The 25374-nt window shown below is 39.7% G+C and overlaps 1 non-coding gene and 1 pseudogene across 1 annotated transcript; both read left to right on the forward strand.

Moving 5' to 3' along the window:
* Positions 1-4091: 4091 nt before the first annotated feature.
* On the forward strand, positions 4092-16525 carry LOC149041281 (uncharacterized; annotated as a pseudogene).
* A 4437-nt stretch (positions 16526-20962) lies between these two features.
* Positions 20963-23922, forward strand: LOC113683935 (uncharacterized). The gene is made up of 3 exons (XR_016179316.1): positions 20963-21033; positions 21906-23170; positions 23519-23922. It is a non-coding gene; the product is annotated as an uncharacterized LOC113683935 (transcript).
* Positions 23923-25374: the final 1452 nt, after the last annotated feature.

Below are 25374 nucleotides of genomic sequence, written 5' to 3' on the forward strand. Positions count from 1 at the left end.
GCCTCTGTATGTCTTATTAGATTAGTTTGAGATTAGAGACTGAAAACAAGTCTTTGACAGTCATGGATTATGTAACAAACTGTTACTAAAGCCATTTCCCGAATTGTTTCCATCACTCCATCACCCCTTCCATTCATTCGTGTTAACTTTCGGTTGAATCTGCTGACTAGCGCATAGGGCCATCGCATAATCAGTTCCTGCGTTACATTCAACTGCTAGCCGGGAATTGGTCAAATTTTACAGTCTGCTAAGAAATAATGTCTACTAAGATCTGTGAGAAGCCAATTTTAGTGATGGATGAAAAGAGGGCTAAACTGACACTACATGCGTGAGGTTTTCCTACATACTACACACATTTGTAGGCCTTTCTTTTTAACGTTGCTGATCCCGAATTCGAATATTCTACCGCCAAAAACACAAAATGGATGAAATTTACTCTATTCGTTATAGAAAGCCGGTTTGCGCATAATAATTTGGAAAATGTTGATTTGATTATAATTATGATTAAGAGCCAAAACACGGCCTTTTATAACTACTTCAGTGTAATCACAGATCAATGAATTCCTTCAGGAGGTAACTCTGTTCCACCTGGTACAATCAAAAGCTCTTCTCGAACGAAACCACGCTCTGGACCATCCCTCAGATACTAAAGAAGTGGCTCTCCTACATTCACAATTGTTTTCTCAATACCGTAGACCTTCAGAGACCACACGGGGTCTGTGGCTCTTCGTTGACCATCTTCTAAGTCGCCAGCGGCATAGAAAGATCTTACATTCTTTGACGAGTCGAGTCTCTTCTCTTTCAAGCCAACAGGCCTTGAATAAGTAACAAGCTTTACTGCCTCAACAGGTTTCTTTTCTTTTATTGGAAAGTGAAAAGACGTTCACCCAAAATTCGATGGAATCGCTCAACGAATACCTGATCCCAGTGGAAGTTTACATTCCCTCTTCTTATCCTCACATCATGCTTTGTCATCTCTCGTGTTACCCATGATCCCCACCCACATCACCCATGATTTCACGCCCGGAATCAACCTGAAGAACATTAGGCCATCTCAGAGGTCTTCGCTTCTAAATTGTCGGAAAAGCTCTGTCAATGCATACTTACAGATTTTCCTTTTTGTCATGAGGAAAGGATCAGCTTGATGAACTGAATTTGGGAATTGCACCTCAAAAGTTGGTCTTGAGATATTCTCTGGGGCAGGCAAATAAATCTGCCATATTGCTTGCTTCAAACACTCCTTCCTAAGCCGACTTCTTAAATGCAGCTTGTAGAAGTCGGAAAAAAGTGGCTGTCTAAGATCAAGCTCTTGATTATGCACCTTGCTGTGCAGCTTCAAAGCATAATCTGTATCAGTAAAATTCTGTTTTGCCTCATCCTTGAGTCGGTCATTAGCTGCAATCCAATCGAGTAGTTTTGTTCTTGATACTTTTCATAAGCCGCTTGATGTTTCTCCACAGCGAGATCATGCCTCTTCTCCTCTTCAACATTTCTGGTGTCCACTCAAATACTTTGCGAGATAGCTTCCTCCAACAAAGGCAGTCGCGTTTATTATAGTTCCTCCAATCATTTTTTGCAATGCTTGCCATTTCATGAATCTTTTCTTTGCTTTTCAACATGCATTTCGATGCAAATGCACCAATCAGAGCTGTTGAAAAACAACTAATCACAGCAGAGCACCATGCTTTATAAGATCACGCATGACCAGTCGACCTCATCGCCTGAAGAAGACTGACAGTATGCAGTCGAAACGTCGCGATCTACATCACACTTGACTACATCGTGAGACAAACGAAAAACTTAGCTTTTATTGTTATTCACCACGATGAATAACCACAACCTTTTCCACGAAATGCTTTTCTTTGTTTTACGAGAACAGCTCACAAGTATTCATCGTGAACCTTTTGACAAAGCTTATGATATAGAATGTGAGGGCAGACTTAATGATTACGCAGACTCCTGCGAACTTAATTGTATTCATTGTGAATCGGCTGAACATATTGAGTAGATAAAATCTTCTGTTTTTAGAGATACGGTTTTGTTGCGATTGGTGCAGCGATTGCGAGAGTGAACTTTACGTAGCAGATGAGGTTTGAACTCGGATCAGAAGTCATCGATTCCTTGATAACTTTAATCGCAATCCATCCGATTCCAGCAGCCAGTCCAGTCAAGGTCGCTAAATCAGTCAGTGTTTTCACATGCTTAAAAACAGACATTTGTTTTATTTGGCAAACAAAAAAAATCAATTCACTGCTTTTAATCGCACAGGAATCTGTGGTGGTGTTGGTTGAGGCTGTGGTTTTGGTTTATTAACAAGAGACATCACTTCTTTCCTTTTCTAGCAGAGTCCAGCCAGTGAAATAACAATGCTTGCATCTGAAAGGTAGACTTGAAATCAAGGTCGATTTTAAAAAAAACAGTTCTAGCACGTTTTCAGTCAAATCAACGTTGATTCCAAGGACAATTTAAATTTGTCAAGATGATAATATTCACATCCTTTTTTACAATGTCTCACCAGTGAGACATTGTGTGACAATAGGTTTTCGCGCACCAATCTAGACTTCGCGGGAAACGTACAAAACGGGGGAAACTAACTCGGTAGAGACCACTCGGCTTGTGAGAACGGAAACTCGTCACGATTCCATGGTACACATAGATCTACTTCGAGCGAGCTTATACGGACGTCAAGGATGAGACAGCGTTTGGTTCCACAGCAAACACTCATTGATAAAGACACAAACATACATCACTCTAACATACATCATGCCAGAGTAACAGCTGAACTAGTGATCGGCACGCCGTCGTGTATGTAATCCAAAAAGCTTTACAAAGTACTTGCTTACTGGTGTGAGATTCCATTGTTCTCTAAATCTACCGTATTTTAACAGTATAACAGAAGAAGCTGAAAATGTTTCTTTGAAGTTAAACGAAAGCTACTTTTAAGTAGCTTAATTAAAAAAATATTCCATCTGTCTCTACAACGAAAAGAATCTCAAAGTTAAAAGGACGGATAAAAAAACTTAACGCCATTAAAAATAGGAAACTTAGGTGAGAATTCACAGATCTGATATCAAGAATATACCTATCTTAATTACAGTAACGCAGCTTAGGAAATGAAAGTAGAAAAGTAATTAAAAGTTTCTGCTTATCTATGCTAGGTTGGTGTAGAAACTATCGTATGAAAGGAAATTAAAATTACGGGTACAAACTCAGCTGCCAACTATCGTGAGAACCAATTTTTCCAGAAAGACCATTAACACTTATATTTACCTCAAATTTCACTAGTAATGAACAATTAAAGTACCGACATACAGGTGTACAATGAAAGCAAGCAACGAAGCAGAAATCTCTTAGTGTACTAGTCAAAAACTGCTGTGGCTTTTTATACATATATTTTTTTTACTCACTAGGATAAAGGAACTTGAAAGAACTCGAATGATTAAATATGGAAAGTTTACGAATAAATGTCCCAAACAAACAGACGGAAGAATCAGCAAATTTTCCCGTAACAATTGTGAAGAGGGTGTGAATATTATCATATTGAGCGATCCTTTTGCCACGCTATCGACGTCGCTGATAGGATGTTGATTGTTTGTGTGAAGATTTTGAAATATCAATGTTGTATCTTTTCTCGCAAAGAAGTCGTGGTGTACCCTGATTTGTTCTTCTGTCACAAATTGTGTCTTTATCAATGAGATGAGTAGGAAAGTTTGAGTGCAGTCCTTCGTGAAAACGATCTCCAACTTTTTTTTACTCCCCCACACAAATTCAAGTTTCTTTGAAATCAAGGAATTTTACCTTGATTTAAAAAAAGCAGTTCTGACACATTTCAAAGCAACCTTGATTTCAAGGCAACTTGAATTTTTTCATAGGCGAATGATGTCTCACTCGCGAGTCCTGAAGAAAGTGTGAATAATATTAAAATGTTTCTTCAAAAATTTTTCTGACGCGTCCGAAATTTTTCTCATCTATTTTCTTCAAAAATTTTTCTGACGCGTCAGAAACAATTTCCATTTATTTTCTTAAACTTGTTTCTGACGCGTCGAATTTTTCCATTTATTTTCTTCAACCTGTTTCGTTCCAATGAACTTTGGTTCAAAATGTTTCTGACCTGTCAAAAATTTTCAGTTATTTTCTTAAAAAATTTTTATGCGAAAATTCAGCACTCTTCAGATGCAGAATCAAAGAGATGGCTCGCAGGACCGAATATGAGCCACTGGCCACAACAGCTTAACTTCACAGTATGGTGCGCAACTACAGGTTGTGGGATATCTCGTGAAATTCTCGATAAGGTTCCAGAACAGATCAAGTCGTTTCTGATGTTTCACATCTACTTCGCAGTCAGAAGGATTCTCTTTAAGATGGGTGGAGTTCAGAGTGAATCAGCTCTATTAGGTGACCCAACTTTCAGCTAGATAAATGATAATTATGACACGCCATCGTTCAAACGAATATGCAGTTTTAGGTTTTAGAGGAGAGAAAGATGATAATTTAGTAAGGCATTGTTTGCTCCTCGCAAGGTATTAATTTATTGCTGTAAATTTAAGAACATATTTCCATCTACCAGAGAATATGCGCAACAGCTGAAATATAATTTAGAAATTGAAAAAAAATATCTATCGTGACTGATTCACAGAACAAATTTCAACAGAAGTGGGACAAAATACTTGATGCACTATATAGTTTGCGGGCGGGCTCCAAATGTGAGCCTGCTCGCAGGCTATATCTTACTCTCCTTATGCTGATCTTAAGCCTCTGAAAACCAATTTTTGCCAGACGCTGTACTTTTTGTTTGTTTGTTTGTTTGTTTTTTTTTCAAGCTCTTACTCTTATCTATCCCACCCACAATTTAGCCTTTTGTCTTTCGTAGCTGTTAATCTTTTGTGAATAAGTTTCTCTTTTTTTGTGTGTAAATGATGTGCCTCTAAATATATGTGTAAGTAGAGTAATGTAAGTGGCATAAATATTAATTGTATCTCAAGAGTACTGTAAGTAACGCAATGTACGTAAAGAGTCCCGTGAAAGGAACCTTTAATGTAGTTAATGTGAGTATCATGTTGTAAAAAACAAAAACAAAAACAAAAACAAGAATAAAAAGCAATTAATAATGATTCTTAAGATCAAAGTATCATTATTGATTGAAGGCAGCGAGAAACAGGATCATAAAAAATGCACAAGCTAGCTTCGTACAAGATGAAATTTCTCAATTTCATCGATCATTGCCGAATTATTCTAATTGCCGTGATTCTTCCCTTCCTTTATGAACATTATGACAAGAAATTGAAAATAGTTTTAAATAATACATCAGTATTTAAATTATTATTTAAATAACGTTGTAAATAACATAATAAAACCCTTTTTCGTACCATATTCTGGTAATAAACTCTTTGGAGAAAAAAACAAAAAGAAAAAAACAGAAAAAAAAAAGTACTGAAAATGAAGCTGACTATTGAGCCTATGACATCTGGAAGAATTCCCGCGATCTTACTTCCAAGAGTCTTAAAACCAATTTCAACTCCTTTGGTAACAGATTTAAGACCTCTTGTCAATGCGTTCATAATCACTCCAATCGTGGTTGCGACTGCGAATACAACAGCTGTGAAACCATATTTCTTGAGTACAACAGACTGTGAAACCATATTTCTTGAATGTATTTCTCACTCTCTCTCTTAACGAAGTACTTTCTGCAAGTTCTTCTCTCTCATTCTCAAGAGCATCAATTCGCTCTTAATTTTCAGTAATCCTTTCTCTTGCTCTTTCTCTTTTAGCTCTCTCTTCATTCCCATTCGACAATCCCCCGTTCCTCCTGAATAGACTTCTGCAGCTCCTCAATTTCATTATCCTTCTGAGCAATCAAAACCTCTCGCTCCGGGCCAAGTGAGGTTTTGATTTGTTTTGGGAGTGATGGATTCAACCTTTGCTTATTCCTACCCTTTTCTTCAGTATACAAGGGATACGTCTTCTTGCTCCGGCCAAACATCTTTACCTTCAACTCTTCCTGTTTTATTATAAGAAACCTCGAGTTCCGAAGCCTTTGCCTCAGGATAAATTCTGGAAAGGAGCCCCACGCCTTCTCGTTGAAGTGATGACACGCGAATAAGAAGTATCACCTTCAATGATAATGTTTCAGCAGTTGTTGACCCCTTCTCTTATCCCCAGTTCATTGTGGTCATTAGAATGTCTTCACCTGATAGTTCTGGAGTTGAATTATAATCAGGTTTTAAAGGTGTTGTTGTATTTCCTTCATCATCATCGTCGTCGTCGTCATTGTGTTCCAAAATAGATTAGTGTCTCCAAAATCAGTCATTTTAAATGAAATATCTATTTTTTAAAATGGAAGTAAGTGAAAACACCAACCCAAATTTTGAAAAAAAAACGTCAAACGCCCTCAATGCAGACCGCACAATTCACAGAGTAATATTCAATCCGAAAAAAGCATCTCCACGTGAGACGCTTAGAGTCCCAGTTCCAAAGCTTGATGATGGAGTGGTCCTTGTGCCTGGATCTCTTTCACTCATCTTTGATTTGAAAGTTAATGGCCACGCAAGTAATCATCTAGTGATCAATGTCTCAAAAAGTTGGAGTTGTCCTTGTGCCTGGATCTCTTTCACTCATCTTTCACTTAAAAGTTAATGGCCACGCAAGCAATTATCTCTTGTCTAACTACACAAATGGAAAGAGATTCATGTACGAGCACATCACTCATCTCAAGACAATCTCATTAGATAGGGGATCAGACTCGATCATCAATAAAAGCATCAATGTTGCAAGGAGGTCAATGAAGGGACTTCTTTTTTACGAGCGATATGCCGCTGGTGCGAGAGACAGTGAGAAGACATTTAATCCCGACATCACTGAAGTGAAGGTAATTGTCAATGGATCCCGAATAAGGTTTACAGCCAAGGAATGGAGACAAGAGATATGTGAGAAGAGGTCTTCAGAAGATTTGGAAAGGAAAACAGCGCGATGAATGCGACAGACTTATGCCGGAGACAGCTTCGCTCTTTTTATCGATCTCAGGAGTATGAGAGTCAATCATCTTCATGGAAGTGGGTTGAGAGTGATGAATACGAAAGAAGGAGTTCAGCTCGCAATTAAAAGGAAGGCATCAGGCTCAGGGAATGTGAAATGCCACATCTTCATCCCTCGGATGCTCAGCTCAACATCATCAACAGAGAGCTTGAAAGCGTGACCTATTAATGATATAAGCCATCATCACACAGCTAAGCAAAACCTTTTTTCAAACAGTTTGAAAAAAGGCTCAAATGAGATTTTTATTTTTCAGTTCATACCTTATGTATTCCCCAACATTCTGAATATCATATTTTATTCTTATTAGAGTCACTCAATATATTTTACATTTGTAATTCCTCATCTCATTTCTCCTCCTCTGGCTTTCGAAGAGCTTGTATGTTCGATGAAATGGATTGGAATATTTATAATGTTGAATCCCGTCAAATTCAAAAGCTAATGTCATTGTCTCACAAAATCCAACTAATTCAAGCAAAAATCCTGTAGGATGACTCATCAGCCACGAGGGTCTGACATTAGGAAATCTCTTATCGAAAATATTCTCAAAGATTTTATAAAACTTTCTTTATTAAAAAAAAATGTTTTTGTCCTTTATTTTTTATTTTCTCTCACCCAGAATTTTTTGATCCGATCTCCTCTTGATGAAAGGTCTTTCATGATCAATGGCATATTCAATAGTGGAAGAATTTGATATTCCACAATCCTTTAACGCCTCCTTTATTGTGTCATGTTTTGCAAAACCCCGTTTCATCGGTCACATCGACCTTCTGTCTCTTATTCAAAGGACGATAGCCGAGCATCGATTTTAATTCTTTGCTTGGAATCTTGTCTCGGTATTTTATTCCACAGCCTTTCGCAACCTCTCTGAATTCTTTTGCGCTTATTGGAATTAAATTTGTTCCCATTTTAATAATACATGCAAAATTTAAAAAAAAGATTTGTTTTTATGTAATTTTAAAAAATAGTAAACAAAAAAGTTCCAGAATTAAGAGCAGAGGCAAAATGGCTCGGACTCAAAAGATGTTCACGATTGGGAAAACATGATTGATATGTGCTGCATAACAGCCCCGGCTTGAAGAGCTTCCCTGTCAGGTCTCAAGTTGAAGTAAATGAACAGAGAAGAAAAGAAATCAGAGAAATCGAGGAGATGCTCGGATTGAGAAATAGACCAGGGGTTATACCAAAAATCAAATATCCAGTCCAGAAGAAGTAGAGTGAGAAAGAAAAATCAGTGAAATGAACGAGATGAATAGAAAAAGCATTGAACTCAGAATTAGTCCAACAGCCAGCGCATTGAGAAGTTTCGCTAGAAATTTTAGAATTGAGGGTATTGCAGGTTTCGGACCGAGAGAATTTATGCAAAGAGCAAAACCTGAAGTCTTGAAGCTAAGGAGAGAGAATCGAAGGACAAGAGTCATGATTATTTTGAATTGTGAGATGGCAAAAGAAGAATCATTCAATGAGAATGTAGGCCTTCAACCGGGAAGCGGAGTCACTGAATTTCTGAATTCTCGTTTTCAAAGCAACGTGATCGTAAATCTCGAAGCAACTGACGAATCTGAAGAATTTGGCACTTCAATAGATACCATTCAAGAAAGAATTCAGAATTTTTAATCAAAGAGGTAGCAACTAGATATTTCAAAGAATGACATCTCTCATTAAAAATGCGGATAATCAGTGATTCAAGTGGTGCATCACAAGAGCGCTTAACATGGTTGAGAAAGACACTTAAAGAGTAACAAAGATCCTTAGAACACAGTCTAAGCACCTTGACTGGAGTGGTATTAGTATCCCTATATAGGCAAGTTTGAAAGGCAGAATGAAAAGACCGTAGTAAACGCGCAAGCCCACAGCGGGGCCTCAATTTATCTGTTGAGGATTAGCAAAGAGGAAAATAGGAAGCACGTCATAAACCTTCTGTTAGGCGGTAAACGACCCAGTCGAAGGCTAACAAATGACAAAAAGAAACTACTGCCTGATAAACAACATGGGCAGGCAACTATCGATTCAAGCCTCAAAGGATACGAAAGTAAAAGAGTATTACCTCAGGTGTCTCAGCCACTTCTCAAGCAAAGAAAAGCTTGCACCTCACCTCGTGGTGCTCATTTAGAGGAAAAATGAATGTAATCAGATCACATGGGTATGAGGTATTCACTGAGACCATCAACAAGATAACTTTGAGTGCAAATGATGATCAGAGAATAACAAGAGAAGATAAGACATCAACTTTTGCTCACGGTTACCATGAACTAACACAATAAAAAAATGTGAATCTTGTTAACATCACATTCATGCATTAATAGTTAGACCAACAAACTCAGGAAAGACAAAATACCTGGTCAATCTCTTGAGCACCACCTTCCGAGGAGAGTTTGACTACATCGTGCTCCTCTGTCCAACATTCCTCAACAACAAGAAATATGACGGTTTTGCAGAAAATGAGAGGGACCTACTTATCCTAACTGCACTCCAAGGTCAGACTGATGATTGGCTAAAGATTATCAGTTATGTGTATGAGGGAACTAATACACTGATCGTTCTCGATGATTGCGCTGCCTCGAGAGATGTGAAGCAGAGAACGAACGAACATGTGAATTAAGCTTTCAGTGCAAGACATAAATGAATCAGCACTTGGGTCCTCACATAACAGATAACAAGTATCGCAAAACCATTAATGGCCTATGAAAAGTATCAGGAGAATCGAAAAGAGCTCCTCGATTGGATCGTAACTAATGACAGAGCAGGCAAATGGAGAATTTCGGAGAATGAGAATGGAGAATGATCGTAACTAATGGAGAGCAGGCAAAACAGAATTTTGTGGACGCAGTTTATGCTTTAAAGCTTTACAACAAGGTAAGAACTTGATCTGAGGGAACCAAAACTTTCCGTCCTCTACAAACCAAGTGTTCAACAAAAGCAAGCTTAAATGATCTACGTCAGAGGAACGGCTTTGGCTTTGGGATTGGCCACTAGTCGTTTCTTGTGAACACAAAGTAAAATGGAAAGAACACGTTCAAGAATCTACTACAGCCACTTGAGGCTTTTAGAAGGGATTGCCAGCTGTAAAGACATTGGCTCAAGAAGCTGAAATATCCGAGGACGCTTTGGCTGATGAGGCAAGCCATCTGGTGGATTTCTTTGCTGCCCCGAAGCATATCCCAGGACCAACATCTGATGTTGAATCTCCAAATGCAGTTCATCAAGCTGATCTTCTTTTCCTTCCCCATGACAGGCTTCCGAAAGGTAAGAAAGTCTACAAGTACGCACTGACAGTTGTTGATGTTGCAAGCAGATTCAAGGCTGCTCAACCTCTCATCTCGAAGGATTTCTCTGAGGTCTCAAGGGCTTTTCAAACAATCTATGAGCGTGGACCATTGAGATGGCCAAAAATTGTTCAGTTTGATCCTGGGCGTGAATTCATGGTTGGTGTCACAAGAGAAATGGCACAGCGTGATGTGAGGACAAGAAGAGGGAATGTAAACGTTCACAGGGACCAGGGAATCATCAAGTGATTCAATCGAACTTTGGGTGGGCGCCCCTTTACCTTCCAATACAGTCAAGAGATGAACTTCAAAGAGGTAAAGATATCAACTGAATGGGTAAAGAAGCTTCCAGAAGTTGTATTGGCTTTGAATAGTGAAAAGACAAGATTGACTGGAAAGAAACCTGTGGATGCAATCCAAGAGAAGGTAGTTGACACAAAGAATGCCGCCGGTGAGATAAAAGGTGGTCAAAGAAGAGCCAGAGATCCAATCTGGTCTCTAAAGGTCTAAAATATCGAAAAATCACTTGTCAATAAAGGCGAGCCTGTTCTGTTCTATCTGAAAGATTGACCAAGGCGTGGTTTTGTTAGAGAAGAGCTTAAGATTGTTACCCTTGGAACTGAGCTACCTCATGAAGGAATTCGTTGATTTGAAAAACATGAATCAACACCCCCATCGTTCAAGAGAATAATTTTCACACTCTCTTCAGAACTCGCAAGTGAGACATTGTGAACCTGTGAAAAATTCAAGTTGCCTTGAAATCAAGGTTGTTTTGAAAATGTGTCAGAACTGTTTTTTAAAATCGAGGTTGACTTGAAATTAAGGTAAAATTCATGAGTTGCCTTGAAATCAAGGCTGTTTTCAAAATGCGCCAGAAGTGTTCTATGAAATCAAGGTTAAAATCAACCTTGATTTTTGAGATAAAACTCATGAGTTGCCTTGAAATCAAGATAAAATTTATGAGGACACGAAATGCGCCAGAACCCGCTTTTTATAACTACTTTATTGATCATAAGCAGTGACACAAAATTTATTTTGATGATATATTTCACGGCTTGAAGTGTGGTCTGTGTGACTCCAGCATGTGTTCTGTGTGATACCAGCATGTTGCAACAAGAAAACTTCTGAGGGGATGTGAATAAATAAATTGTTTCTATTTTTCATCAACATACTTCTTGGTTACTGTGTCTTGTTGGTCAGTTGGATTGGCAAGATTGACGATCTTTTTGCTGTTCATATGTTTATCAGTTTCTTGAATTGATTTACCAGGATTGCTTGGGTCTAATGCGAAACTATTTTTCATAGTTTTTTTTTCGAATCAAAGAGCTCTTTCAGGAGCCAACTCAGTTCAAGGAGGAACAATCTGAAGCTCTTCTCTGACGAAACCACGCTTTCCTCCATCTTTCAGATGGTGGAGAACAGGGTCGCCTTCATTCACAAGTGTTCTCTCGATATTGCAGACCTTCCGAGACTAGATTGGATCTGTTGTTCTTCTTTGACCACCTTCCAGCTCACCAGCGGCATAGAGATATCTCGCAATGTTTTGAAGAGTCAAGTCTCTTCCCTTTCAACCAATAGGTCTTGAATAAGTGGTTGAACTCTTCGCGTCAACCACATTCTCTTTGATTACATCTATAGGTTTTTTCTTGTCAACCTAGTCACTTCACCATTCAAAGCTGAAACAAGTTTAAGAAGCCTTTTCATCCATTCTGTTGATCTCTTTTTCTCTTTGAAGTTTATCTCTCGACTGTATTGGAAAGTGAAGAGGCATTAACCTAAAGTTCGATTGAATCGCTCAATGATTCCCTGATCCCTATGAACGTTCCCATTCCCACTTCTTATCCTCACATCATGCTTTGCCATCTCTCTTGTGACATCAGCCATGAATTCACGCCCAGGATCAACCTGAAGAACTTTCGGCCATCACAATTGTCCTCGCTTATAGATTGTCTGAAGAGCCTTTGAGACAAGTGAGTGTGAGTGAGAGGTTCAGCACCCTGAAATCTGCTTGCAACTGTCCATGCATACTTTTCGACTTTCTGGACCCCTGAAGTCGCCTCGTCATGAGGAAGGAAAAGAAGATCAGCTTGCTGAACTACATTTGGAGATTCAACATTAAAAGTTGGTCTCGGGATATGCTTTAGGGCTCCCAAATAAATCTGCCAGATGGCCGGCTTCATCAGTCAAAGCCTTTCATTATCTGCAGACACTCTGGCTTCTTTAGCCAACTACTTCACAGCAGGCAATCCCTTCCAAAAGCCTTTAGGGCTATAATAAACTCTTGAAAGTTTTCTTTCCATTTTATTATGGTCGACAAGAAATGAAGTTCTTCTTCTATCTCGTTGATATAGACTATCAATACAGTGTCTATGATTGCGCAGGCTGCTGTTAACTTGGTTGCATTCATCAAGGTGGTAAAATCTTTTGTTCCTCAAGATACCTTTTCGTTGTAACTGATGCAGCAATCACGAAAGTAAACTTCATCTAGTTCACGAGATTTGAACTCGGATCAGAAGTCATCGGTTCTGACGTTCTTTGCAGCCCATCCAACTCCAGCAGCTAATCCAGTCAATGTAGCTGAATCAGTCAATGTTTTTACAGGCATATTATCAGACCTTCTCTCGTGGCGAACAAAACCAATCAATCCATTGACTTTATTCATACAAGAATTTGTGGTTTTGTTGGTTAGGTTTTTTTTTTGGTTTATTAACAAGAGCCATCAACTCTTTTCTTTTATAGTACAGTCCAACTAGTGAGAGAACGACACTTGCTGCCGAAAGAATTTGAGCGGGTAGGTGACAATGATGATGATGGTTCTGGTTCCGGTTCTAGTTGTAATCCTTCAGATTGCTTTAAATATCCTTTCTTCTCCTTTTCCTCTGTCACTCTTCTGTGTGTTCAAAAAGTTTTTTTTACCAGAAAAAATTCTGGACGTGAGAAATTAATAGAAACTATTTGGTAAATGACTCTTGACGTTGAAAGTCTTTGGAGTTTCATCAGACAAAATAAAAAGGAAAAAATATTTTTTGAACACCAAAATTTCAGCATCTTTCAAATGAGTACTCAATGGCATCAACAGTTAATCACTTATTTTTTATTCCTTCAGCAAGGCGACTGCTGCTTATCCTGAAGAAATCCATTGCTTATGAATGTGAATTGTTTGGCATCCGAGTCTTTGATGGAAATGTATGGCTTTGATCTGATCTCATTATCAACATTCTCAATGCCAAGGGATTCTTGCAGTTCTCTCTTGGTGAGCCGCGTGTAATTTTTTATCTTTTTGGTTTTGCAGGACTGCCGTAACCAAGTAAATATGTAATTTTTTATTTTTGTTGAAATATTATTGAAAAATTGCTAATTTATTATTTTTTGTCTAGATATAAACAGCGAAAAGCCATCAAATTTTCTTTCAAATTCAATTCTCAACTTTGTCTATTGTCAGCAGAGAGTCTAATTTTCTATGAAACTCCTTTTTTATCTCGCCTCTGAGAGTTGCATCCTGAACTTTCTCTATAGTATTTAGTGAATCATATTTTATGACTTTGGCCTTCAAATCATAATATTGCTTGACCTCACTCATTATCGAAGCGAATTCACCATCTGATATCGAACCGCCTTGACAGGCTTTTGAGACGAGTCTGCAAATTGAGCGATGTTTTGCTTCAGCTAGAGAGACAGTTTTCTCGTGTTTTTCAGCCTTTTTGATGAGCGTTTTGCTCGCGGCTGTCCCTGTGGCAGACATGAAGCCAAGAAGACCAGCAATACCTGCAAGATACACACTCACAACAATTCCAACTCCAGTCAGGACACTTGCAAAACTACCCGTCGACAAAAGATCTGTCGTGACTGAAATGAATCAAGATGTTGTGTGAAAGGCAGCCTTAACTCTCCTGTATTTTTTTTGCGACCTCCTGATATTGAGAAATCTCCTTCTCAAGTTCCTCCTGGCAATCACAAATCTTTTTCAACCAGAAATATGAGCTACTTAGGGCCACGAAGCGGCCCTTGTCTCTTCGGGGCCTAGCCAAAGGCTTGGTTTGAAGAGCCTCCTGCATCCACCAGGATAGAAGGATAAAGGTCCATTGAGACAGGGACCACTTGGGCCGCTTTCTGGCCCCTGGCACAAAGTGCTTATTCCAGTTCAGCGGACAATTTACATAAATAAGATGTAATTCCTCGGTGATGTTTTTCGTTTGGTTGGTATTTCTGAATAATGGCTAACCCTATCAAAGGGGTGCCCTACAATGTCGAAGTATCCGAGAGCGCTTGAGGGCTCTCTATTGGAAACGTTTTCATTCTTATCCAAAATATCACAGTGGACATGCTAGTTGGTAAATTATTTAAACTTTTTGATGGAATTGATGGTTTGCAAATGTCGTTTAATTCCGAGAAGATCAGCCAGATCATTACTTATTTTGTGGATTATGGATTTCTAAAACTCCTTTAAAGTATTCATTTCACCTATACTCCTCCACCTTTTATGCATCTTGAAGAGCTTTGTCAAGGCTGTTAAGTGAATAATTACCTTCTGAAATTCTCTTCACAGTTGCAGTGCCCTGGGCATTGAATACAGAGATTTCTCCAGTTTGCTTCAAAGTAAACCAAATGTTGAAAATAGAAAAGCTCACAAGCCTGATATGTTGATATTTTTCGTTACTGCCCCCAAGAGGTTCTTTGAAGTGAAAAGTGTGATCATTTGAATCTGCAATAATTGTCAATACAATTATTTTGATAATAAAAGCAATAAAAGTGCTTGAGTGGCTCAGAACAGATGATGGAAGCGAATAAATTTGCGGATAAAGCAAGGAAAAAAGCCTGGAATGATTTCAAAGCACGATACCCAAAGGAAGACTTGAGTAAGTTTAGTGCGCAAGTGTCGTCTGATGATAAACGACAGGCAACAGCTGAAATTTACTTTAATCGATCAGATGGAGTTCATTCGAGCGTCTCAGGATCAGACAGGAGATATTGGGATGATGATGTGGAAAAGGCATTTGGTATTGGAGGTTTTCTCCTTGAACTCACTCTGAATCGAATAGGAAAGAAGGAGGTGCTAGTAGTTCCATTTAACAAGAATTCTGTCGGCTGCTTGAATGAAGAGATCAAGATCTTTGTTACCCCATCCCAATACTTCAATGCAAAATTCGGAGGAATATTCAGATAAGAGATGGCTTGCAAGGCCAAATATGAGCCATTGGCCGCAGCAGCTCAACTTCCCAGTATGGAGGGCAACAACAGGCTGTGGAATATCTCCTGTAGTACTTGATAAGGTTCCAGAACAGATCTAGTCGTGTCAGATGTTTCACATCTACTTCACCATCAAAGGGATTCTCTTTAGGATGGGTCGAATTTAGAGTGAATCGGCTCTTCCAGGTGACCCAACGCTCAATCAGATAAATAATAATGACACGCCATCGTTCAAACGAATATGTGCAGAATTTGAGATTTCATCAGATACAGACTTCCGCTTGAAAAAAGGTGATAATCACTGTCTCGGATCGCTTTTCATTTATGTCACAAATCTTGGACCATCAGCAACGTCAAACTCTTATCTTGGTGATGACAAGTTCAGCGACGAGGGGGGGAAAGCCGTCAAAGGCAAACTGATTTATTTCATCAAAAATGACAACCAAGGTCTAACGCAAGTCGGGATGAAGAGACTGAATCAGTCAATTGAGGCATTCGTTAATTGCATTCTTGTTTCTCAAGTCGATGTCAAATCATCAATCTTGGGTTCACCAGGAAGCGCTAAGGAAGCTCAACGTGAGTTTCTCGTATTGGTTGAGCATGCAATCAGAAAGCCAGAAATCTCAAAGAGGGTTCAGAGGTTTGAGCTTGCGATTGATGATTCATAAGTCAGGCCTGATCTTGCAGTCCCACCAGTCACTTGGTTTATGCCCCCAATCTTCTTCTTAACACTCAGAATACAGTTGGGTATAATAACAGCCTGAAGAAGGCGACTGCTAAATGAAGCTGGGAGTCAACAAATGTTTTAATTTGGAGATGAGATCAGACTCCCATTGTCAGAAGCCATGCATTTTGATCATGAAAGTTGTTCACTGGTCCAGTCGTCTTGAAAATGAAGCCGACTATTGAACCGACGATGTCAATGCGCTCACAATCACTCCAACCATTGTTTAAATGTTTGCTGAAACTGTGAAACCGTATTTCTTGAATATTTTTCTCACTCTCGCTCTTAGTGAAACGCCTTTATCAAGTTCTCCTCTCTCATTCTCAAGAGCATCAATCCGATCTTGATATTCTATTATCCTTTCCCTTGCTCTTTCTCTCATAGCTTGGTCTTCACTCTCAACATGACAGAGTCTACTGAGCTTCTAGATTTTGAAAGGCAAAAGGATGGTTATAAAGTTACTGTAAAAATCTCCTTGTATATTTGTGTTGTTCTATCGTGAGACGAACTCAAAGTCCGGCAAAATTTACTTGTTTGCGACTATGAAATATACATAGTGTTCCTACTTGTCACTACTGGCATATCGAGGCATAAATCACTACAATTTGTAAAAACTCTTACCTTGTTTGTTTCTGATTTTATAAGACCAGTAAACTGTTTCGGTTATTATATTACGCTTGGGTATTACTTTTTGTCGGAAGCCCAGGTTTTACGTTATGTTTTCCCCTATCCCATTCATATTAGAAGCTGGCCACGAAATAATTGACACCAACACAAATGTATATTTACCCTATATGAAGATTTTTGTTTATGTTGAATTGACAATATTACAATATGTTACTTTTGTGGTCACTAATCGTTGTTTCAGTAGCGGTGTAGCAGTTCAAAGCGGGCTATTGCTTCAACGCTATTGAAATTTATAGTGTTCTGGCAGGAGAGAAAAGCGTGATGCAATGGCAATAAAAACTCTTAGGGGCCTTTACATGATATCGGAATGAGTTTTGTTCAAGAACGAGTTCATCCCGGTTGCCACATGATACCAGAGTAAAATTATTCGAAACGAGTCATTTCTGAATGAGTTTATTGAGGTTTTAATTCCAGAATGAAACACTTATTCTGGACGACCTTTTGTATCTGTATAAAGTAAACGCGGTTCGACACTCATATCTGTATGAATCATCTTTAGGAGCGAGGGAAGCATAGAAAAAGGACGTAATGACGGTATGAAATTCATTTCGTTCCGGAACGAAACCCATTTTGGAATAATGTAAAAGGTACCTTAGGGACGGACCATTAGATTTTTGATGCAGGGGGAGGGGGTCTTTTGCCAATTGCACTATGTGTTTTCTTCCATTGAGCCTGTGCTCCATTTTTTCGGGGGTTATTGCCCAACACCCAACACCCATCACCCAACACTCCCCCCCCCCCCCCCGCATCAAAAGTCTAATGGTCCGTCCCTAAGATGTTATCAGGTCAAGTAAGAAGCAACAACAAAAGGATTCCTATCAAAGTGAGGTGCCATTTTCAGTCATACCTGGTCGGACATCTTGAAAACAAAGGATGACACGCAAGCAGTTTATTACAAATTTGGCATGAAAATAATTTTGATGCCTCTTTGAAAAGAAAAAAAGGCTTGAACAGTAGACATCGCAAGATCTTTGGCTATGTTACAAAAATTAGAATACTTAATGCGCTAGAAGTGCATACATCGAGTTCTGGATGCACTTGAATAGTCTGTTTAACAAATGCAGATGTACAGTTATTTTCATCCTTACCAAATTATGTCAAGACGAACAAAACAAAAAAAAGTATAGCCGCCCTGCCTGGAAGCAGGACAGATTTTGTCAGCACAAAAATCTGACAGAACAGTGCCTAGAAGTTTTTATAAGTAAATAACCAGTTCACGTGAATTTTACGAGGTGAGACTGACAGCTCGTAGTTGGCAAATCACATCTTTTGTTTTCAGGTGCTGACAGGGTTGGTAGGGGAAAGGGGGGGGGGGGGAGGAGGCGGTCGGAAATGGGTGAGGATGCTTGTTGTACCTTTCAGGGGTCAAAATCAGTGATCTGGTACCTTTTACGGTGTCTCAAACTTTAGTGGACTACCAGAGACCTAACTGGTACCTTTTACGGTGTTTTCCGCTCAATAAAATACTTGAACTAAGCATTACTAGGACGATTTTAATGATCTGACTTGAGCCTCAGGAGCACATCGATAAAGGAGTTCTTATTTTTGGCATTTTTCAATTTTTTTGTGTTTAAATTGGTACTTTTCAGGGGTAGATATCAGTTGTTGCCACTCCCACACGGATAAGATTCAGGTACCTTTTACAATTTTATAGGGGTGCATCCTCGCCCTCTTACGTATAGGGGTTCCCGGGGGGTGCTGATACGTGCAGCACACTTGAAATTTAGCAAGGACAAATTTTAATGTGATTTTCGGTGAAGAGAAAAAAGTTTTGTCAGCGTCTTGTAGCTACTGAGAAAGGGCCCTTTACCATTGTGTGCTTAATTACGCGTCCCACCAGATGGCGGGAAGCCCACAAAGTGCTCAGACATTAGTGTAGAAAACTCCGCCTCTGTCTGGATTTTTGGTAGCCTATTGACTAATTCCCAATCTAGGCCTTAGTCTGACGGGACGCGTTATTTTGCACGATGTGGTAAGTAGCCAGGTTATATAAAGTTTCCAGACGTCTTGCGTACTATCTGTGGTACACGCTTGCCAACTCCCCAATAGGCTTTTGGAATCGACTTAGCCCTAACTTTACCATTTAGGCACTCTACACCTACTAATGGAACCACGAATCCACCCAACACCGGTACCGAGATTTGATCCATGAGTGGGGCAAACTGTAAAATCATCGATATCTTTTGGCGTCTCAAAGATGACGGCTCGCGACAAAATAAGATCAACTTCAGTTTCTGGATCTCCGCAAGTAACTTGAAATGTCTTTTTTACAATTACGCAAGGGAACGACCTGAGATATGCAACGTCGGTCTTCTCGATAACTATACCCAAAAGTTCCACCAGGAAACGATTTAAATGAACAGCAAATCTCCTTGTTAGCATTAAGATGAGACGCTTATACAACAGATCAATTAGGTAAATCAGTATATAGCTTGTCAATCGAATTGACTTTTGTAAACATTCTTTGACTTCCGCCGGCAAAGGAATCATTGATGGATCTGGACATTTTAGTTTTCTGAATACAGTAATTCTCGGAAGGTTTTTATAGATATGAAAAGGGAAAAAAACCCATCTCTTGGTAATTCGGAGGTTGATTCATCTTTGAATTTATGTGTCAGACTACACTGGTACTAAAACATGGAATGACCTAAAAACCGCCTAAAAGCACTTACAACCACCTACAACCACCTCAAAAACTTCGACAACCACCTACAACCACCTCAAAAAATCAACAGCCACTCGAAGACAATCTAAAACCATCCATAACAAGGCATAAATGTGTAACAGAAGGTGAGACGACATGTCACGTACATGAAATACGAGAATCGAACAAAACCTTCACCTCCCCCTGAAATCTTACTCTCTCTGGTCCCTTGTATAATCGACCATCTCACGAAATGAAATGCGAGAGCTTGCTAATTATATTTTATATTCCCTCAGTAGTAAAAGACTTAAAGAACTTTACAAAATGAAATGTCAAGTTACAAAAAATAATAAAGTAAAATAAAAAAACTCGTAGTCAAAAGACTGACTTGACTTGGCTTTTTCTGTCCTGGGTATCAGCAGACGTTTTGGCTCACGTTTCATTTGTTTACGTAATGGTCCAAGTTAAGGTTTTTCTCCATAATCTCAGTACCGGAAATGTGATAGGAGCGAAACGTGAGACACCATAGAGTTACTGGCACCACTCATACAAATGCAAGCTGCATGAATGCTAGCACGATGGCGTTCGTGCCAAATGTTCGAGGTCTGCTTTTTTCAACGTTTTCACCCGGCTGACAGGGTTACCCTACCTGGCAGACCGGGCAACCCGCCTAGGCGGGTCACCCCACCCATCATGTAAACGTGATCAAAATAAAATAAGAAATTATATGGACAGGCGGGTTTCCTCACCTACCTGAGGTCCTCCACCTCCATGTAAACGGGCACTTACAAAGGTCAACTAGACACCAAATAAGTAGCCGGAAACTTGATGAGGTTGCGTAATATAACATTAGGGGTAATGTTATATTAGCGAGCGTACAACAAGGAAAACAAAACAGTTTTATAATAAGTTGGTATTATTCAGAGAAAAAAATGAAATTGACTAAGAGTAGGAAACCCCGAAAAGGACAGTGACATTTGAAACGACGATAAACAGAACTTGCAAATTTTGCGAGATGCATGTAGTTTACAAATTCCTTAAAATTACTGCGCTTACAGGCAGCATCCTTACGAGTCCCAAACGCGAAATAGACCGAGTCAATCAGCTCTCGAAACCTACTACGTGCTGGCATTAATTTGTTCTGATTTTAGCCAGAGGCTTTTCATGCGCAGTTTCCGGTTTCGGTTAGTCTTTATTTTGACCCGCGCCAAAAGCCTCTGGAGCAAAGCGCTATTCCTTTGATGGCGCCTGGCCAATGACAGGCCTAGTCCAGATTTTGGACCAGAGAGCTGATTGGCTCCTAATGACCATTTACGGGATTTTAAATGTAACAGACGCTGCAATTGGTTTCCGAGAATAGCAACTCCACGGGGATATACTGTCAGTTGACAGGCGATAAACAAGCCATGCATGGTCGATTTCGTCATGGCGGAGGTTGAAGCTCCGAAAAGTTTTGAGAGAGCAATCCAAGAAAGTATTGAAAAGGTTCTAGAAACGTTTGACGGGGTCGAAAACTTAAGTGCCGAGCAAAGTGATACCATATGTAATTTTATTCTCCGCAAGGATCTCTTGGCGATGTTGCCGACTGGCTTTGGGAAGACTTTGTTGTTCCAGCTTATTCCTGGACTCTGTGTTGATAGATGATGCCTTGCAATTGAAAACTCATATCTTTCATCTCTTCAAGTGCCAGTGCATGTGATCACAGTATGATTGATCTAAATGTACTTCAATAAAAAAGGTCAAAGCTCAACAGGAACGGAGGTTTTCTAGCGGTTTATACCGCTTGAAGTAGCGGCCTTCGGCTGCCGAAGTGAAGTATCCCCCGCGCTGTAAAAAAAACTCCGGCACACAGGGTATTCTGGCCACGGTTTCCCAAAGATTAAATGCCTGGCAGTCTGAGATTTTTATCTACCTGGGTAGCGTTTGAACACATCCTGTCTTCTCGAATTGTCTAGCGATTACAAAACAATCAGTGGTTATATACAGCTTAGCTAGTAGTTGATAATCGTATCAAGAAATGGTCCATTGTTGTGCCTCAACTTTTCTATCAACTTTCTCCCTTGAGCGTCACACAATAGTCCTTTTGCCTTGGATAACGCTGAGGGACTTTAGCCGAAGCTAAAGGGAAAGTTCGCAACTCATCGGAATTCATGTCGCAGTAACAATTAAGCTGCACTGTGGGAGGGGGTAAGGTAAATTTGCACTCGTCGGTGTTGCCATCGGATTGATGATGGTGTGCTCAGCAAGTTTCTAGGGGTGCCATGAGCGAGCGCGAGGGTAAGACTTTTTTCCCCAAAGAATAACAAGTCTCGCGCCCTTAAATCTTTTTCCAAAAATCTGTAATAGTTTCGAAATGAATTGTTCTTAGCATTTCAAGACTAAACTATTCATTATTTGAATCCAAACGAACGCTCTTATCGTTTTTCTCTGGCCCTGGCGCTGACTTTCTTGTGCTTCTTCACGGTCGACCGCGCGGCACTTTGTGTCACTTAGTGACACAAAGTGCCGCAGTGTTACCGTGTTACAGTGTTACCTTCACAAAAGAACGATACATCTCAGTCAACTCGTCTCCCAACACGCTGAATGCCATACATCGATTCTGTGTTCTTGGAAACAGTATTCTGAGAATCGATACCACTTTTGAGTTAGTCGATGGCCTATGGCTAACAGATACTACATACGCGAATGAGTCCTTAATCAACCAGAGCAACAAGCATCCTGAGTTCCCAGGTCCAAGCTTCTGGCATTTCAAGAAGAGTCGAGAAAGTTATAGAAGATTCGCTGGTGAACTCACCATTGCCAAACCAGAATTGTTAGGAATGAAGAAGATCGGCCATGATCTTGACAAAGCTATTGCTGGTGGCATGACTGATATCTTCAGGGATGCAGACAATGTTTGGTGTACGCAGCATAGTCAGGAACATGACGCCCTCAAACTTAAATCCCTTGGCGCAAATGAACGATCAAGGAACAGAATCATGACCGACATCTATGGGTCCCAGGATGATGTCCTACTACAAAATGGCTTGGCAGAAGCAGATGACTCAGAGGACTTCCAAATTAAATTGGCAAGTTTGGGGACTGCCTAGCAGAGCTAGGTGCCAGGGTTCCACGGATGGTTTACAAAGCATAGGTCGGAACAATTCAATACTTGTCTTGTCCTATCTGCCCGCCAGAATCTAGCTATAACTAGTAGGATCTACACCAATAGTTTAGAACTCAAACACCGACTTAAGAAAAAACGTCTTCGAGAAGATGAGATGTCAAAGGAGGTCGCCAATGTCGCATCAATGCTGGAGAAGTGGACAACGGAATTTTACCTTGAGGAAGAAAGGGCTGTTCGTGATTTGGGAAAGTATAGGCTTGCTCCTGGGTACGACCAGTTTCAAGTCGATTCAGTGAAGTAGAACAAGTGGGGCCCTATCAGCATTGCGTAACTTCACACCGAAGTCATTTGACATGCATAAGAAACCCAGGGCTGCTGGTCTTAAATCTTCTCCACAGAGTAAAACAAGGAGAGTCCACTTGCCAGAACCCGAAATCTTCACCGACAGAGTTGAAGTTGGCGATGACAAAGTTCAAGAAGTTACCCCTATTCGAATTGGAAAGAGTGATGACAAGTCAAAGTAGCAGGTGAGAGGAACTCTGACCGCATTTGTTTATATCTATAATTGTGGCAAGCAGACTTAGAGAGGGGATGTTGGCACTAAAACGTACTGGGTTAATGGTGCGAACTGAAAGACCAACATAAAACTTGGTGGGAGTCACGTGCGTCACGCAGGTGAAGAATGCCAATGTTAAGCTCATACTATATAGCAAGCAATTCACAGTCCTGGGATCTACCAGCCAAAAAATAAGCATTATTATTAGATCTTCCCTGGGATTTCTTCTAAGGTAACTTTTTTCTCCTGCAGACACACAGATAAATACGCAGTCTGAGGTTTAGGTTTGTTATTCATCATGCATAATTTAACTTCATAGGTAGAGAAAAGAACAACTGCAGTTACTGGGGCAATGAACTTCCTTGATTCTGACGGGATATCGGGAAATCAGTACGAGCTTGTGAGCAGAGATGATGGAAAGCTATACCCCAAAAGTGTCCAACGCTGTGAGCAATGCAGGATGGCCTTTCATCAGGCCCACAAGGTTGTCGTCAAAAGTGTTGGAGTGTGGGAACGCACTTATAAGTCAGGAAAGATAGTCAAATATACCAGTAATTTATACCTGCATTTTCTAACCAAATTCCCCTCTGAATATGACCGGAAATTTGCTTTTTCTGCTACGACGGTCCCCGCACGCACCCTTACATTTCTACCTGAAAGAGGAAGGGCAATGCTAGAGGCCAAGGGGTTGCATGTAGAGAAGTAACTCGCTGTGCACTCTAAGCATTTAAGAAGTTATTTACGAATCATCTCACTGAGCTGTTTCAGTCAAACATTTTGTAAAAGAAAATACAATGTTATTACCCATAACATTGAGACAAGCTACGTGGCGTTATCAATTTTATCTTCTACACATTTTGGGGGTTCGCAAGAGAAAAAAAGAGTTTATGGTATTTGTTTAGGAAAGACATTGAATTATCACAAAGTTGTGTTAATAAGTTTTGTTCAATGAAATGAAATAAATGAAAAACACCAAATTTTTCCTCCAGAGCTGTTGCTATTTTCCAAAAGTTGTTAGCAATTGAGTTCATATGTAGTTGAACTTAGAATGAAGCAACGGTTCATCGCCAATCATGCTCGGGGTATTTAGACTGAAGAAGATATTTACTTGTTAACGCTTTTCAGATGTTTTTTTTATGTTCTATAAATTAAAGAATGCGTTGTTACGCTATACACTTAAAGTTTTATTTCCTTTTTTTGCATATGTTGTTAACTGATATCATATCAGACCATTCCCAAGACTAAAAGGCCCTAACCATACAAATAACATTGATTTCATTTCCGAAAGTGAAGAGCGAAGAGTAGACACAGCTGTTAACTTTGTGAACCTCTGAATACTTGAGCGGTCAGCGGTCATCATCCAAAAATTGCGTGAACTCGATGACTTCCATGCGATGTAAGTTGACGTTAACCTAAACTTTATACTCCAAAATTAATTGGCCTTAATTTAAAATTAAAGATTCAGGTTAACGTAAACTTACATGAATTATGGTAAATTGACAGCTGCCAAAACAAGGTAACCGCCGACCAGTATCACGTGTAGAACTCATCGAGGTCAGGTGATTTTTGGAAGGCGGCCGCAAACCCGTTGTTAATGTTGTTGATGTTATAAATGGATCGCAGGCTCAAGTATTTTCAGAAATTATTAAAAACAAGCAGAAAATTTGGAGCTCCGCTTTTAGGCTTGGCTAAATCTGTATATTAGTTCTTTGACACCTAACAGCACAAAAACAAAATTCTAAGCGGAATTTAAGGTTGCTAAAGTATGAATAAGAATGGTCATTGAAAATATTTTGAGCGAACTGTGCGTACCTTCAGGATCTTCCTTTGGCGCGAACGCCATCGTGCTAGCATTCATGCAGCTTACAGTTGTATGAGTGGTGCCACTAACGCAATTCCGATGCTGAGATTATAAATGGAGAGAAACCCGATATGAAAAGTGGGCTAAAACGTCTGCTGATACCCAGGGTAGAAAAAACCAAGTCAAGTCAGTCTTTTACTTTATTATTTTTTGTAACTTGATATTTCATTTTGTAAAGTTATATAAAATATAATTAGCAAGCTCTCGCATTTCATTTCGTGAGATGGTCGATTATACAAGGGACCATGGAGAGTAAGATTTCAGGAGGAGGTGGAGGTTTTGTTCGATTCTCGTATTTCATGTACGTGACATGT

Source organism: Pocillopora damicornis, chromosome 8 (assembly GCF_964200805.1).
Source record: "Pocillopora damicornis chromosome 8, jaPocDami1.2, whole genome shotgun sequence".
NCBI classification, from domain to species: domain Eukaryota; kingdom Metazoa; phylum Cnidaria; class Anthozoa; order Scleractinia; family Pocilloporidae; genus Pocillopora; species Pocillopora damicornis.